At 43.2% G+C, this 12,744-nt stretch overlaps 1 protein-coding gene across 1 annotated transcript in view; it reads right to left on the bottom strand.

Moving 5' to 3' along the window:
* The window catches only part of SNX10 (sorting nexin 10), a 69,623-nt gene extending 68,920 nt beyond the window's left edge, over nucleotides 1-703 (bottom strand). Inside the window, exon 1 of the mRNA XM_026508087.4 lies at nucleotides 523-703. The gene's annotated coding sequence lies outside the window, so the exon portion shown is untranslated. The remainder of the gene's footprint in view (nucleotides 1-522) is intronic.
* Between the last annotated feature and the right edge of the window lie 12,041 nt (nucleotides 704-12,744).

The following is a 12,744-nucleotide window of genomic DNA, read 5'->3' as shown; positions in this document are numbered from 1 at the left end:
TCCCGTGGCCCCAAACCTGGTCATCGTCACCAGTCAACGTGGATTTTCTCTCAGGCCTCTTTCCTCAATCCCGCAAACCCACGAAAACCCCTGCCTACCCTTCCCAATTTCTAAACTCCAAGCTACCCCTTTCGTGGGTTAAACATAAATAAATACATAAATACATACCCACCCAGACCCGGCCTGGTGTAAGGTGCCACAGCACTTTTTCTGGCATCAGGATTCCACCTCCGCCCCACCCTCTCCCCGGGGTGTCTCTTTAGCCGCGAACCCCTGGATCGGTCCGTAATACTCCCCATGCCCTCCCCCCTCAAGCGGGACGACGTTTCTTCTCCCCTGCACATCCCGGCTGGGAAGGTGGCAGCTCCCGGCTCCAATCCTGGGAGAGCCAAGCTCTTCCCGGCCGCAGGCAGCAGCACCTGGGGGTCCTCTGGAAAGAAAAGGGCGGCCGGCTCGCCCTCGGCCGCAGTCCCCACCCCGGCGGCGCGGGCAGGCCTCCCCCGCAGGGCTCCTGTCACTTACGGACGGCTCCTCCGGGCAGGGCCAAGCCGGCGGGCTGGCAGGCGGCGGAGTTTGCTGACTCAAAGGCACGGCGGCGGCGGCGGCGAGCGCCCAGGAGCGCACCCGAGCGCAGCCCCGCGCGCCCCGCGCACGTAGCGGCCCCGCGCCCGCGCTCAGCGCCCGCAGACCTCGTGGGGCCGGCCGGCCTCCCGCTTCCGCCGCCCGGGCAGCCACCGCACCGCCCAGTCCAGGTGCGGCCCCGCGCCGCCCGCGAGCCCCGCCCTCCCGCCCGAGGAAGATGAGGCGCACCCTCGGCCCGCGGGGCTGCAGCGAACGGTGCAGCCGCCGGGGGGCGCCCAGGCGCCCCGGAGCCCCGATCCCGCCTTCCGCGTCTGCCAAATCCGGCTGAGGGGGAATAGCGGCGCTTGCCCAGGACGCTAAAACTGAAGGTATGCAAGCGGCACCCTCTGGAATCACCACTTAAAAGCCACCTGGAGTTTGCTCATCCCGTCCCCTTAGTGAGAGGGACGATCGATGAATGGGGAGAGAAATGGCTAGATAATGGGATCAACAAGAAAGGTTGAATGTTAATGGTAGAATCTAGAAGGTGGACATCTGACTGTAAAGTTCTTTCAACTTTGCTGTATATTTGAATTTTTCATAATAAAACTTCTAGGGAAAAGAAATGAGATCTGCCAAGGGGCCTGAATCAGGGAACCATTTCCCAAATGGCCCCTTGGCCTGAGTGTGACCCACCTGTTTGCATGGAAAACCCCCAAGAGCCACTTAAAGAGCTCCTGGATGCCTACAGGCCAGAATAATAACGTAGCTTTATGCTTCATTTTTCAAGCACGAATAGACACCCGGCTGCAGATTATCATTCTGGGCCATTCCAGGCCCACCTGAAAATGTGCATATCTCTCTTCCATACCTAAACTGACTTTGCGTAACAAAACCTCTAGATCTACGAAGGAGTGTCTTAAGGTCTTGGATCCTGAACTTGCAGCACTGCATCTTGAAGCACTGGTGTTAAAACAAACAAAATTTAACAGTAAATTTAAAGATCTTATTGGCTTTATTCACCAATTCCGGAATCTGGCAGCATCCCAACTAGCAGATAGAAAGTAGCTCTGGGGAGCTAAACGATATGGAAGATTTTATAGGCAGAAGGGAGGAGGACAAGTTAGAGGAACAAAAAGCAGGTTGGTTGTGGCCAGGTTATTTTCCTTCAGGGTTTAGCCAGGCCCTATCGGGCAGATACCCTAGCCAGTGCTGACCAGGTTCTTCCTGACGGACTGGTTTAAGATCCCATTTCTGGGAGACACCAACACTGTAAGGAAGTCTTAGTTTGGTGATGTGGGGGTTAGCATAACTGACTCCATTTAGGGCCTGTTGTCTTGTTTTTAACATTGCTATTTAATTTCTTAAAATTGTACCCAAGACATAATACAACGTGAATGTAAACACTATCGCTTTTGAAAATAAAATTAAAGTGTATTTTTCAAATTCTTGTTCCTTTGCTCCACAAAGAAAAGCATTGACTGGAAAACAAAATGCAGCGTATGTCTAAGATCCCAAGAGATTCTGGAAAATTAAAATCTTTCTGAATGTATTATTGTCAAAGCACAACTTTACAACTGTAGACAGAGTAGCAAAAAAAACCTTTGGAGAGTCTGTAGGAGGTCATTTAAATATCTGTTAGAATTATGACCCTAGCAGAGAGGAAGAATATGAAAAGAATTCAGAATAGAATGAAGCAATGATGGAGTATTTTAATCCTCTCCATGGGTATAGCCGCTGGATAGTGTTACTGGCCTAAGAATTGTAATGTGCAGCCTGAATCCCAAGGTTGGAGCTCAGTGACCACCACCTTTTTAGGTTCTGACTTTGTTATACCATCAGTGGGCAGGTAAAAAACTAGGACTTTCTCGTGCTTAAGAAATCCTAGCCAGCTAAGAAAATCTCCTACGATTGCTTTTAAGAAGAAACTCTTTTAACTGCCAAATCCTACCGTGACAGTGGCTGCTAGGATCTGGTTCACTGAGTTTAAACCCTAGCTTTCCCACCTTTCATTATATGATCTTAGGAAAATAACTCATTTTCCCATATGAAAAAGAAGGATGGTAAGAATAGCACCAGCCACATAGGGTTGTTGTGGGGATTAAGTGAAATAATCTAGCTACGGGGCACCTGGCCAGCTCAGTCGGCAGAGCATGTGACTCTTGAACTTGGGGTCGTGAATTTGAACCCCTTGTTGGGTGTAGAGATTACTTTAGAAAAAGGTAAAAGATTTCAAAAAAAAATATTTTTAATCAGGTAAAGTTCTAGGAACTGTGCTGGGTCCATAATAAGTGCTCAATAAGTATATCTATTATGATAAACTATTATAATTTTATTATAACTGTTATTATAATTTGATCCTCTTCTCTAATCTCTCCCAGCTCCAAGCTATCCTTAGTAGACATATTAAGGAAAGCCCCCTCCAGGACCCTGCCTCTAGCTCAAAAGTCAGTAAGAACACACTGAGTTCTTCCTCCATCCCTTGGGAAGATTGCAAAATCCACAGACAGGAAGCTGCCTGGACCCAGTGTTCAGAAATTATAATTTCTGAATTATAGCTGTTACTATACAGAACATTACATTAAAAACTCTTTATCTTTAAATTTACATAAATGGTCCTGCCTTCTTGAGAAACATTGTCATGGTAGATATAATGTACAGAAGATGAATTTTCTCACTCATCGAACAATAGGGATGTGAGCAAAAAAATTAAACAAATTGCAAATAATTTGGATTTTGATTTCTGATCTTATAATCATCTTTTTTGAATAGTTTGAGGACAGATTAACATGAAGAAAAATAACCACTCCTGACCATTAATCTAACATGTTTTTTTCAAAATACCTCTCTTATGCATCTCCTGCCAAACAGTGACTAAAGAAAACTTTTGAGCCTGATTACCTATTTGTAAGATGAAGGCGTTCAGACTTCTCATCCATCTACCCACCACTCCATCTTCCTTATTTTTGTTAGCGGACTACCTTTCTCTCAGTTAAAGGCCACAATCCTACTAACTTAGGCACTGCTTTTGACCTGCTCACTTCCCGAATCCACACAGATCCAAGTCCCATGCATTTCACTGTGTTCAGATCTTGCTGTTTCCTCACCTTCTGCTTTCCATACTCCTGTCCAGCTCTCCACTCTCTCAGAATCCTACTCTTTACTGTGGTCAAAGTTAGTGGTTTGCAAATGTTTTTAGCAAGGAATCCTTTTTTAAAAAAGAACACCCTTTATAAAACCGAGATAAACAGTATTGCATTACTATACATTTCTTTGGAAACTTTGATTTTGTAACATTTGTATATCATAAAGAAATCCAAGACCACCAGAAGCTGCTTTGTGGAACACAAACATTTGAAATCAGGGATTTGTGAATGATTATTGGACTCTCCTATCAGGATCAACATCCAATTTATTTCTGTATATGATTGCTCAACATTGAAAAAAATCCTAATCGACTCAGAGAGGTGTTTGTAAATAATCACAGTTTATAAACAATTCAAGATTTTCTTCAATCTAAACTATTCAGAAGTGTGAATGAGGAATAATAGAAATTTTTGTTTCAAAGTGAAGCACTAAGCATAACACATCCTTGTGTTTTATTGCAAATAGAAAATGCAGGGCTGGGGGCTCCTGGCTGGCTGGGTCAGAAGAGCATGCCACTCTTTGATCTCTGGGTTGTGAGTTCGAGCCCTACATTGGGTATAGAGATTACTAAAAATAAATAAACAAATAAACTTTAAGGGGGGGGGGAAGAAAAGATAATGCAGGTCAGAAGACCAGTATTTACAGTAGATGCTAACATACGTATAATGGGAATTATCACCACACGACATGCTGGTTTTCCAAGCAATTCTGCAACACAGATGGGTGTCCTATGATTCAATTCAGTGCTGACACTATCTCCCTGGAGTTAGTGTCAGATCCCATAGGTTAAGTGTTCAGTCCCCTAAGACTGCCTGCACTAAAGATGCCAGTTGCAAATTCCAAGTTGTCACCTGTACCGATGGTTCCTGACTTACGATGGTTCAATTTAGGATTTTTTGACTTAATAATGGTGTGAAAGTAATATATCTTCGCTAGAAACTGTATTTCAGATCTTGAATTTTGATCTTCTCCCAGGCTGTGATATGTGGGATGATCTTTTCTTGTGACACTGGTCCTTCTCCCCTTCCTAAAGGCTAGGAAGTGGAGGGGAAAGTTCCGAGCTTCCAAGCATGATTTGGTCTTTCTGGTGACCAGCCTCCCTCTCGAAGCTATCCAGGAGCCCACCCAGAGTTGCCTCATTAGAACAAAAGACACTGCAAAGGATCTTGGAAATTCCAAGAGATTTAGGAGGTCAGTGTCATGAATCAAGGTCAAAACCAAATATTAGAACAAAAGATCTCCCAATGTTCTTATCACTTAGGAAATTACAAGGATCTTAGGAGCCTTACACCAGGACCCTGGGGCAGGTATAGATATAGATAATTTTTTTGTGTTACTTCACAACAACCAACAGAAGCACACACCAAGCAGAGAGGTGGGTACCTTGCCTAGTATTCCACGAGAGCCGCCCATGGATGTATGCTGCAGTGATGTTCCGTCCTTCTGCTCTAGCAAAATAGCTAACACCTGCATTCCCTAAAAAGGAAAGAACCAAAGAAAGCTTTGCATTATTACGGACTTTATTTTATTTTTTATTTATTTATTTTTTAAAGATTGTATTTATTTACTAGAGAGAGAGAGCGCAAGCAAACGAGAGAGCACAAGCATCAGGGAGGGGCAGAGGGAGAGGGAGAAGCAGACTCCCCACTGAGCAGGGAGACTGACATAGGGCTCGATCCCAGAACCCCAGGATCATGACCTGAGCCGAAGGCAGATGCTTAGCCACCTGAGCCACCCAGGCGCCCCAAGAATTCCATTTTAAAAGCACTGGTTTAACTAGCAGATTTTTACAAACTAAAAATAATAAATTGGTTGGTTAGAACAGACCAAAAACAAGCAACAAAACTTAGTATTACTGAGCATATCTTGAACATAAGTCCAGTCCTAAGACATCTAACTTCTAGGCCTTTGATACAAATTGCAGTATTGTGTAATTCGCACCAACAGTCAACCAAAGAGTAAGAGAACAACGGAGAAGCCACCCTCTTGGATGGAGCAGCTCGGCAGTTTCCTGCTCTGCAAATGCCGCAGCCTTTACGTGGCACTAGTTCTAGATTGTGGGTGCATTACAGCTGATAGCCATGTGGAGGCAGTAGAGCGCAGTGGTTACGGCGCCAGAGCCAAAAACTGCTCTAATCCCAAATCGTACGTAGCAGCCATATGACCTGGCAAATCACTCCAAGTCTCAATTTTCTTATCTATAACATAGTATCTACCCAAGGGTTGGAATTAAGAAATAATATATATAAATGACTTAGCCCGATACTGCAACAGAGTAAAAGCGAGCATCATAAGCCTTACTTAGATATTATTGCTTCTAAAGCATAGCTCAACCTTCCTACATAAATGGTTGCCTACTATCTAAATCTCATCCTGATAACTCTTGCAGAAGAGGATACACTTACACTCATGTATACAATTTTCTGTGAATGGACATACACACGCCTACATTTTTAAAGATAAGCAGTCTGGGGCGCCTGGGTGGCACAGCAGTTAAGCGTCTGCCTTCGGCTCAGGGCGTGATCCCGGGCGTTATGGGATCGAGCCCCACATCAGGCTCTTCCACTATGAGCCTGCTTCTTTCTCTCCCACTCCCCCTGCTTGTATTCCCTCTCTCGCTGGCTGTCTCTAACTCTGTCAAATAAATAAAATATTTAAAATAAATAAATTAATTAAAAATAAAGATAAGCGGTCTGTGTATATGTATGAAATATCTCTGAAAGGATACACTTTGGTGAGGAGAAAGAGAGAGTTGGGGCAAAGGTGGGAGGAAGATTTCTTTTCCCTCTATATTCTTCTGAATCTTTCAAATATTAAAGAGCACATTCAAAAATATGTAAACAAAGTAAGAGGCAAGCACTAAAGACGTGAACAGACGGTTCGACAAAAGAAATTCCAATAGCTAATAAACCATAAAAGGAGAATCCATTTTCAACAGTTAGCTTAGTTTAAAAATTGTAATTGAGAGTATTACATGTTGACCATAGATATTTTCATGCTCTGCTCATGAGAGTGTAAATTGGGAAAATGATTCCAGAGAGCGATTTGGCCGTGTCCTATCAAGTCGGGCATACCTTATAGGCCAGCAATACCACTTCTCAGCATCTCTCCTACAGAACCCTTACTCCTGTGATTGAGAGTATGTTCCATGCAAGGATGGGCATTATAGCATTGCTGGTAACAGCAAAAAACCGGAAGCAAGTTCAAAGTCTCCCAATAAGGGAATGTTTATATCATCTGTGGTACATGCATAGCAATGTCTGTATACATTGACATAGAAACATCTTCAAGACATACTAAGTGAAAAAAGAAAAGTGGAAAATAATATAGTATCCTACTATTTTTATAAGTTTTAAGCTTATAAAACTTGTTCTGTTGGGGTGTGTGTGTGTGTGTGTGTGTGTGTAAATAGACGGTCTAGGAGAATTTTAAACATTTATAGAGGTTTCCTCTGGGGAAAAGAATGACCCAACACTGCCACAAGCCCTTTGTGAGAATTTGTTAAAAGCTCTCTTTCATCCGGACACTTTACGGCCATCTGCTGCAAAACTGTCATTTAAAATATGTGAAAACTTACTACCCCATGAAGAGTGCCCCCTAGGGTTGTTCGAGGGTACAACCCGCATAATCCTGCGTGTGGCCCTGAGTTCTCTACAAAATAAGTTAACAGTTAACCTGGCCACATAGATAAACATCGGGTAGTGTTCAATGTGTTAAAATTTAGCATGTAACACACTTCAGTGTGTGAAGGTAGCTAAGTGGCACTGTGGGTTATGTCATTGCCAACATCAGAGACTCACTGCTTCCGGGGCGCCTGGGTGGCCCAGTCAGTTAAGCAGCTGCCTTTGGCTCAGGTCATGATCTTGGGGTCCTGGGATCGAGCCCCCACGTTGGGCTTCTCTCTCTCAAATAAATAAATCTTAAAAAAAAAAGAGAGAGAGAGAGAGAGAGAGACTTAATGCTTCAAAGTGCAGGGAGGATTTGAGCAGCAGCAACTTTGGGTATCAGACCAGACTAATTACCTCTCAAATCCTTCCTTTTAGATGATAGGTGTGTAATAAATCCTGCATAACAAGGTATCATTTCTCAGTAGCACCAAGTGTCCATTTTCTTGCTTCTCTTTATATTTCAAACCATGTTTTCGCGGCACCAGGAATTGGTGTGATATTTGCAGCAATCGCTCATGGCAACTTAGAATGTTTTTGCAATATTAAGCAATTCAAACTGCTTTGTGGGTTTAGGTAGACAAAGGTAAAATGTGATATTGATTATTTATAGTAACAATTAAATTGGCATTGAACATTAAAATTGCGAAGAATTTTTTGTATGAAAATATTAAAATTTTAATTAATTTTCAAAAAAATCAAATCAAAAAGCATTGTGTTTAAATAATTTAATTAACAAATTTTATGTCTAGTATGTACACTTTATTTTTGCTTTTTTGGTTTCTCATATGTGTTTTTTGCTTTTGGGTTTGTTTGGGGTTTTTTTGCCCATGGCTCTGTGGGTCAGGAATTCAAGTAGGACACAGCGAGGTGGCCCTTCTTCCATGTGTGTTGCCTGGAGCCATTCACTTGGTCGTATTTGGCTGGTGACTTGCCTGGTGTCTCTCACATGTCAGTCTCAAGTCACTTAGCCTCTTTAGGCTGGTTCCCTTTCTTCCAGTCTCAGGTCTCCCTGTTGCCAGCAGCCCATGTGGGGCCCAGGGAGTCCGCTTGGGCCCATTTCCAGAAGAAACCATGGAGTCTCCCAGGGGAAGTGTCTTTGATGTATAGCAAGCAGAGCATTGGCAGGCAATGTGCATCTCTGGCCATTCCTGCCACTGATTCCACCAGCCTCTCAAGCTCTATTTTTGCTTTTTAATTTTAACAGGTGATAGTGAATGTTTTGGAAGGAAAAAGAACTTTTGGAAAACACCCGAAACTTTCTACTCAAATTTTGGTCATTTTGACTATGATTACCTTTTTTGTCTGTTGGTTTGGTTTTTTGTTTTTTGTTTTGTTTTTCTTTTTTTTTTTATTTTTTTGACTATAGTTACATCTTTTTTTTAATTCTTTAGATCGTTACTGTCTATAGAAGACAAATTATGTGACAAATCTTCACTATAGTAATTAAATTAATGCTTTAGCAAAAATAAAGCAAAATAACTTTATGGGATAAATATGTAATAGTTTATGAATTGTGAATGTTTATTTTATCCCTCATACAAACATCACCAGTCCGTCATCAGAACAATAGACATGCCCAATAATAATTAAATTTAGTCCTCTTGGATATTTTATCAAACATCAGTCACATAAAAACATGACTATGAACATATTTTTCCATTTTGACATTATAAAGGTAGATCTGTCAAAGTAGAAGAATTATATACCATTTAACAGTTTTTTAGCTTGATTTATAACTTGTAAATATTTAGACATACACTATGTATATCTCCATTATACACTTGGCCTGGGACCTATAAATGTTAGGGGCACATTTAAGAAAAAACATATATATTTACATTGTGATCGATTTTGGAAAATCCTTTGCTATAATGTAGTAAAACTGAACATACACATACCATATGGCCTAGTAAATGCACTCCTGGCTATATGCTCAACGTCAGTGCACATACATGTTCACTAAATATGAATAGGGATGCTCCTAGCGGCACTATTGGTAATATCCCCAAACTGTCAACAACCAAATGACCATCAACATCAGGAGAGGTAAACTGCAGTGTATTCATACAATACCGACAGCGAATGCGCCCCTTGCTATGCACGGTGACGAGAGTGACTCTCCCAGCATAATGTTCCGTGAAAGAAGCCAAATACGAAAGAGTCTATAAAGCAGTGGGGAGTTGTGACCGGAAGAGACACGACATAACAGTCTATTTCTTGATCTGGCTAGTGTGCACACAGGTGCAGGTGCAGAATGGACGTAAGCAAGGAGACAAAGGGTGTGATGTGATTCCCCTCGCACATCTCGCGGCCGAGCCTCTGCCCAGCCAAGACTGTTTCATATAATCTCCCTCCTATAAGCTCTTCATACTCCCTATTAAGCTTCTTCCTGGGATTCCGTCTTGGGGATGGGAGACTGCTGGCTCCTAGTGAAGCGCTTTGGTAGCTCTCCAGGACTAGGTCCCCAGGGAGGATCACATGCCACCCAACGCTCCACTGGGTGAGATGTCTTCCCCTTACATCCTATCGCACCCCAGAAACACCGCTGAAGTCGAGTCTCTGGTTTTGCTGGACCTGACAATGGTCCCAGCCTCCCCTTCATGAGAGTCTGTTTTCATGACTTCAGTGTTTGGCAATTTTCTTTTCACTGCCTCTCAAGTGTTCTGATAAGCATCATTGGAAGATACTGATGGAGCGTCAAGAATCTCCCTGCTCAACGTTTACATAAGCATGAATTACAACTGTAAGAATTTAAGCAGTAGGACTTCCATGAAGGTCTTCATTCACCGCAGGTAGACTTTGCCCTGGGCAAACACAGCCTGGCTTTACAGCCCTGTGAAGCATGCTTGAGCCAACAATGAACGATTTTATTTGGTTGAATCCATCAAAGTGGAATAAATGGCTTTTGTGAGCAAACGTTCTGTCATCCCAACTAGATGTGACTATTGCAGTAATTCCTACACAATGATGCATTTTTTTTCTCACTGAATATACCCTATATGCAGCTTCCCGGATGCCACCACGCCCCCCTGCTCTCTTGACCCAGGGACACAAATGATAACCTACTAAGATCATGGTGGCATCACTATCATTATTACTGAAAGCGGAAGCAAGAACAGCGTCCTGGAGCAGATCAAAAGGAAAAGGATGGAGGATGGAGCCAGGCTCAGGGATGGGGTGGGTTAGAGTGTAGTGCATTTTGTGTATAGGACTCACTCCTTTTTTAAAAAGAAAGCTCAAATTTAATGGTTTGCTATTTTGTGTGCATGAAAGCACGTTATGTCAAAACATCAGTTTCAACTAGTTTGCGTCAAGATTATTTTGTCAACAAGGTCACATACCCTAATAAGAACCTGATTCTTATTTTTTTTTTAATATATTCTGATAGCTTTTAAATCTTACACCTTCCTCTTCCTCTTGCATCCCACGTCTTGGCAAGCTGATAGGAAAGTGTGGTGCTTCTGCCTTTGGCACCGGCAGGAAGTTCAAACACACACACAGAATCCTTACATGGCTTTACCCCAAACACAGTACAAATACCCTCAAGCCAGCCCCTTTTCCCTACACTCTCTCACCGTTCTGAGACCTGTGCAGGAGACATCCTACTCTCCCCAATGAGTAGTAAACCTTTTCATGCCCTTTTGGGGTATGTGTGCCATAATCAGCTCGACGCCCCAACCAAATGCTTAGGTAATTAATGTGGACAGATGTGCTACAGACGCATGAGGGTTTAAAATAACCACCGATGAAGCCCGAATGAGCCCCATCTGTGCGTATAAAAAATGGTAATACACCTACATTAATGCCCAAATCATAATGCTTTGAGTGGTCACCTACTCGAGAGCAGAGCTTCAGCTCCTCTCTTCCCAGAGCCCTCCCCTCCTTGCCTTTGGAAGCCCCCAAACAGGTCCTCATGTGCAGCTGTACACCTGCCAGCCTTCATCTCCACCTGGGATCACCAATTCTTTCTCTCCCGCTGCAACAACTTCAGGCTGCTGTCCACTGTCCCGAGGTTCCTTCAAGGGGGTTCCCATTCGTTGCTGTGGTAGAGGCAAACTGGAAGACAAGCTTTGTCTTCTCATGTGAGCTTCAGCCCTGACCCAGTCCGGATGTTCTCCCGCTGCTCTCCAGCGCACGAGACAGAGGACCCCAATGAATGCACCTGCTGTTATGTCACTGCATGGGAGAAGGCCCTTTCCTTACTGCCAGCAGGCCTGGAGGAGCGTTTCAGGAACTCAGACGACTTGACAGCTTCGGAATGGTTTCCCGCGAGCCCTCGCCCCCCCCCACCCCCCCCCCACCCCCGTTTCCTCTCCATGCCCTGGCTGGCACTATCACTATTTGACAGACCTTCCCCCAGCAGCACCTGGTCTGTGTCTCCATGGCAACAGGCAGGCCTGAAGGAGCACTCTCTCCAGCTTCCCTCCAGAGGACAAAATTAGGGTGCTCATACGTAAGTTCACTATGGAAACAAAGACAATTAGATCAAGAGAAAATGGGGTAAATGAAGGAGCGATTAATTTGAACAATGACCAAGATGAAGTCAACAAAAGTAAGAGAAAATATGTAAGGATGGAAGGAAGTTCGTGATATAGCATCTAGTGAAAAAAGACAGGTTATAAAAGGTATATAAATTATACTTTCATATTTGTTTTCTTAAAGGAGGCACATATAGGTAGGTATAAAGTTTTTTTTTTCCAGAACTGACCCATTTCTATATTTTGTCTATGAAAATAAATTAGACTCTACATTCTACTGCACTGGGTCAGTGGGAAAGTCTATTTCAGGCATTAGGTTGCTTAATGCCCTTCCCCACAACACAACACCTGCCTCCAGGAGAGGCTAAAAAGGAACCAGAGATCTTATCTCAAAGCTAAATATTTAAAGAAGCTTCAGGTCTTCAGTCTCCACTGGTTCCCACTGAGATGCCCATTGTCCGAGCTCTTGTGGTCCCTTCATGTTACTTCTATGCCACGGGAATTTGATGAAGCTCTCTGGAAAAGACATTGTCTGTGCTTAGGATGTTAAAAGAGACAAATAAATGCACAATATCCATTAAAGGGAAAAAATTATAAATCCAAAATAGGCAGAAGAGAAACGAGAATAATTAGGTATACAAAAGTATCAACTGAAGGTCTTAGGAAGGAAAACTGTAATCAATGAAGTTTAAAACTCAACATAGGAGATAAACTCTAGGCGGGACACAGGTGAAGAGAGGATTACTAAACTGGAAAACATAATATCAGCATTTGCCCAGAAGGCATCCCAGAGACAGTTAAGGGATGTGGAAAATGGATCACAAGACTCCAAAACCCACACAAGTGTTGCTCCAGAAGAAGTCACTGGATTGAATGGTGGAGAAGCCATG

The sequence above is a fragment of the Ursus arctos genome, unplaced genomic scaffold, assembly GCF_023065955.2.
Source record: "Ursus arctos isolate Adak ecotype North America unplaced genomic scaffold, UrsArc2.0 scaffold_3, whole genome shotgun sequence".
NCBI classification, from domain to species: Eukaryota; Metazoa; Chordata; class Mammalia; order Carnivora; family Ursidae; genus Ursus; species Ursus arctos.
This window is presented reverse-complemented; position numbering and strand designations above follow the sequence as displayed.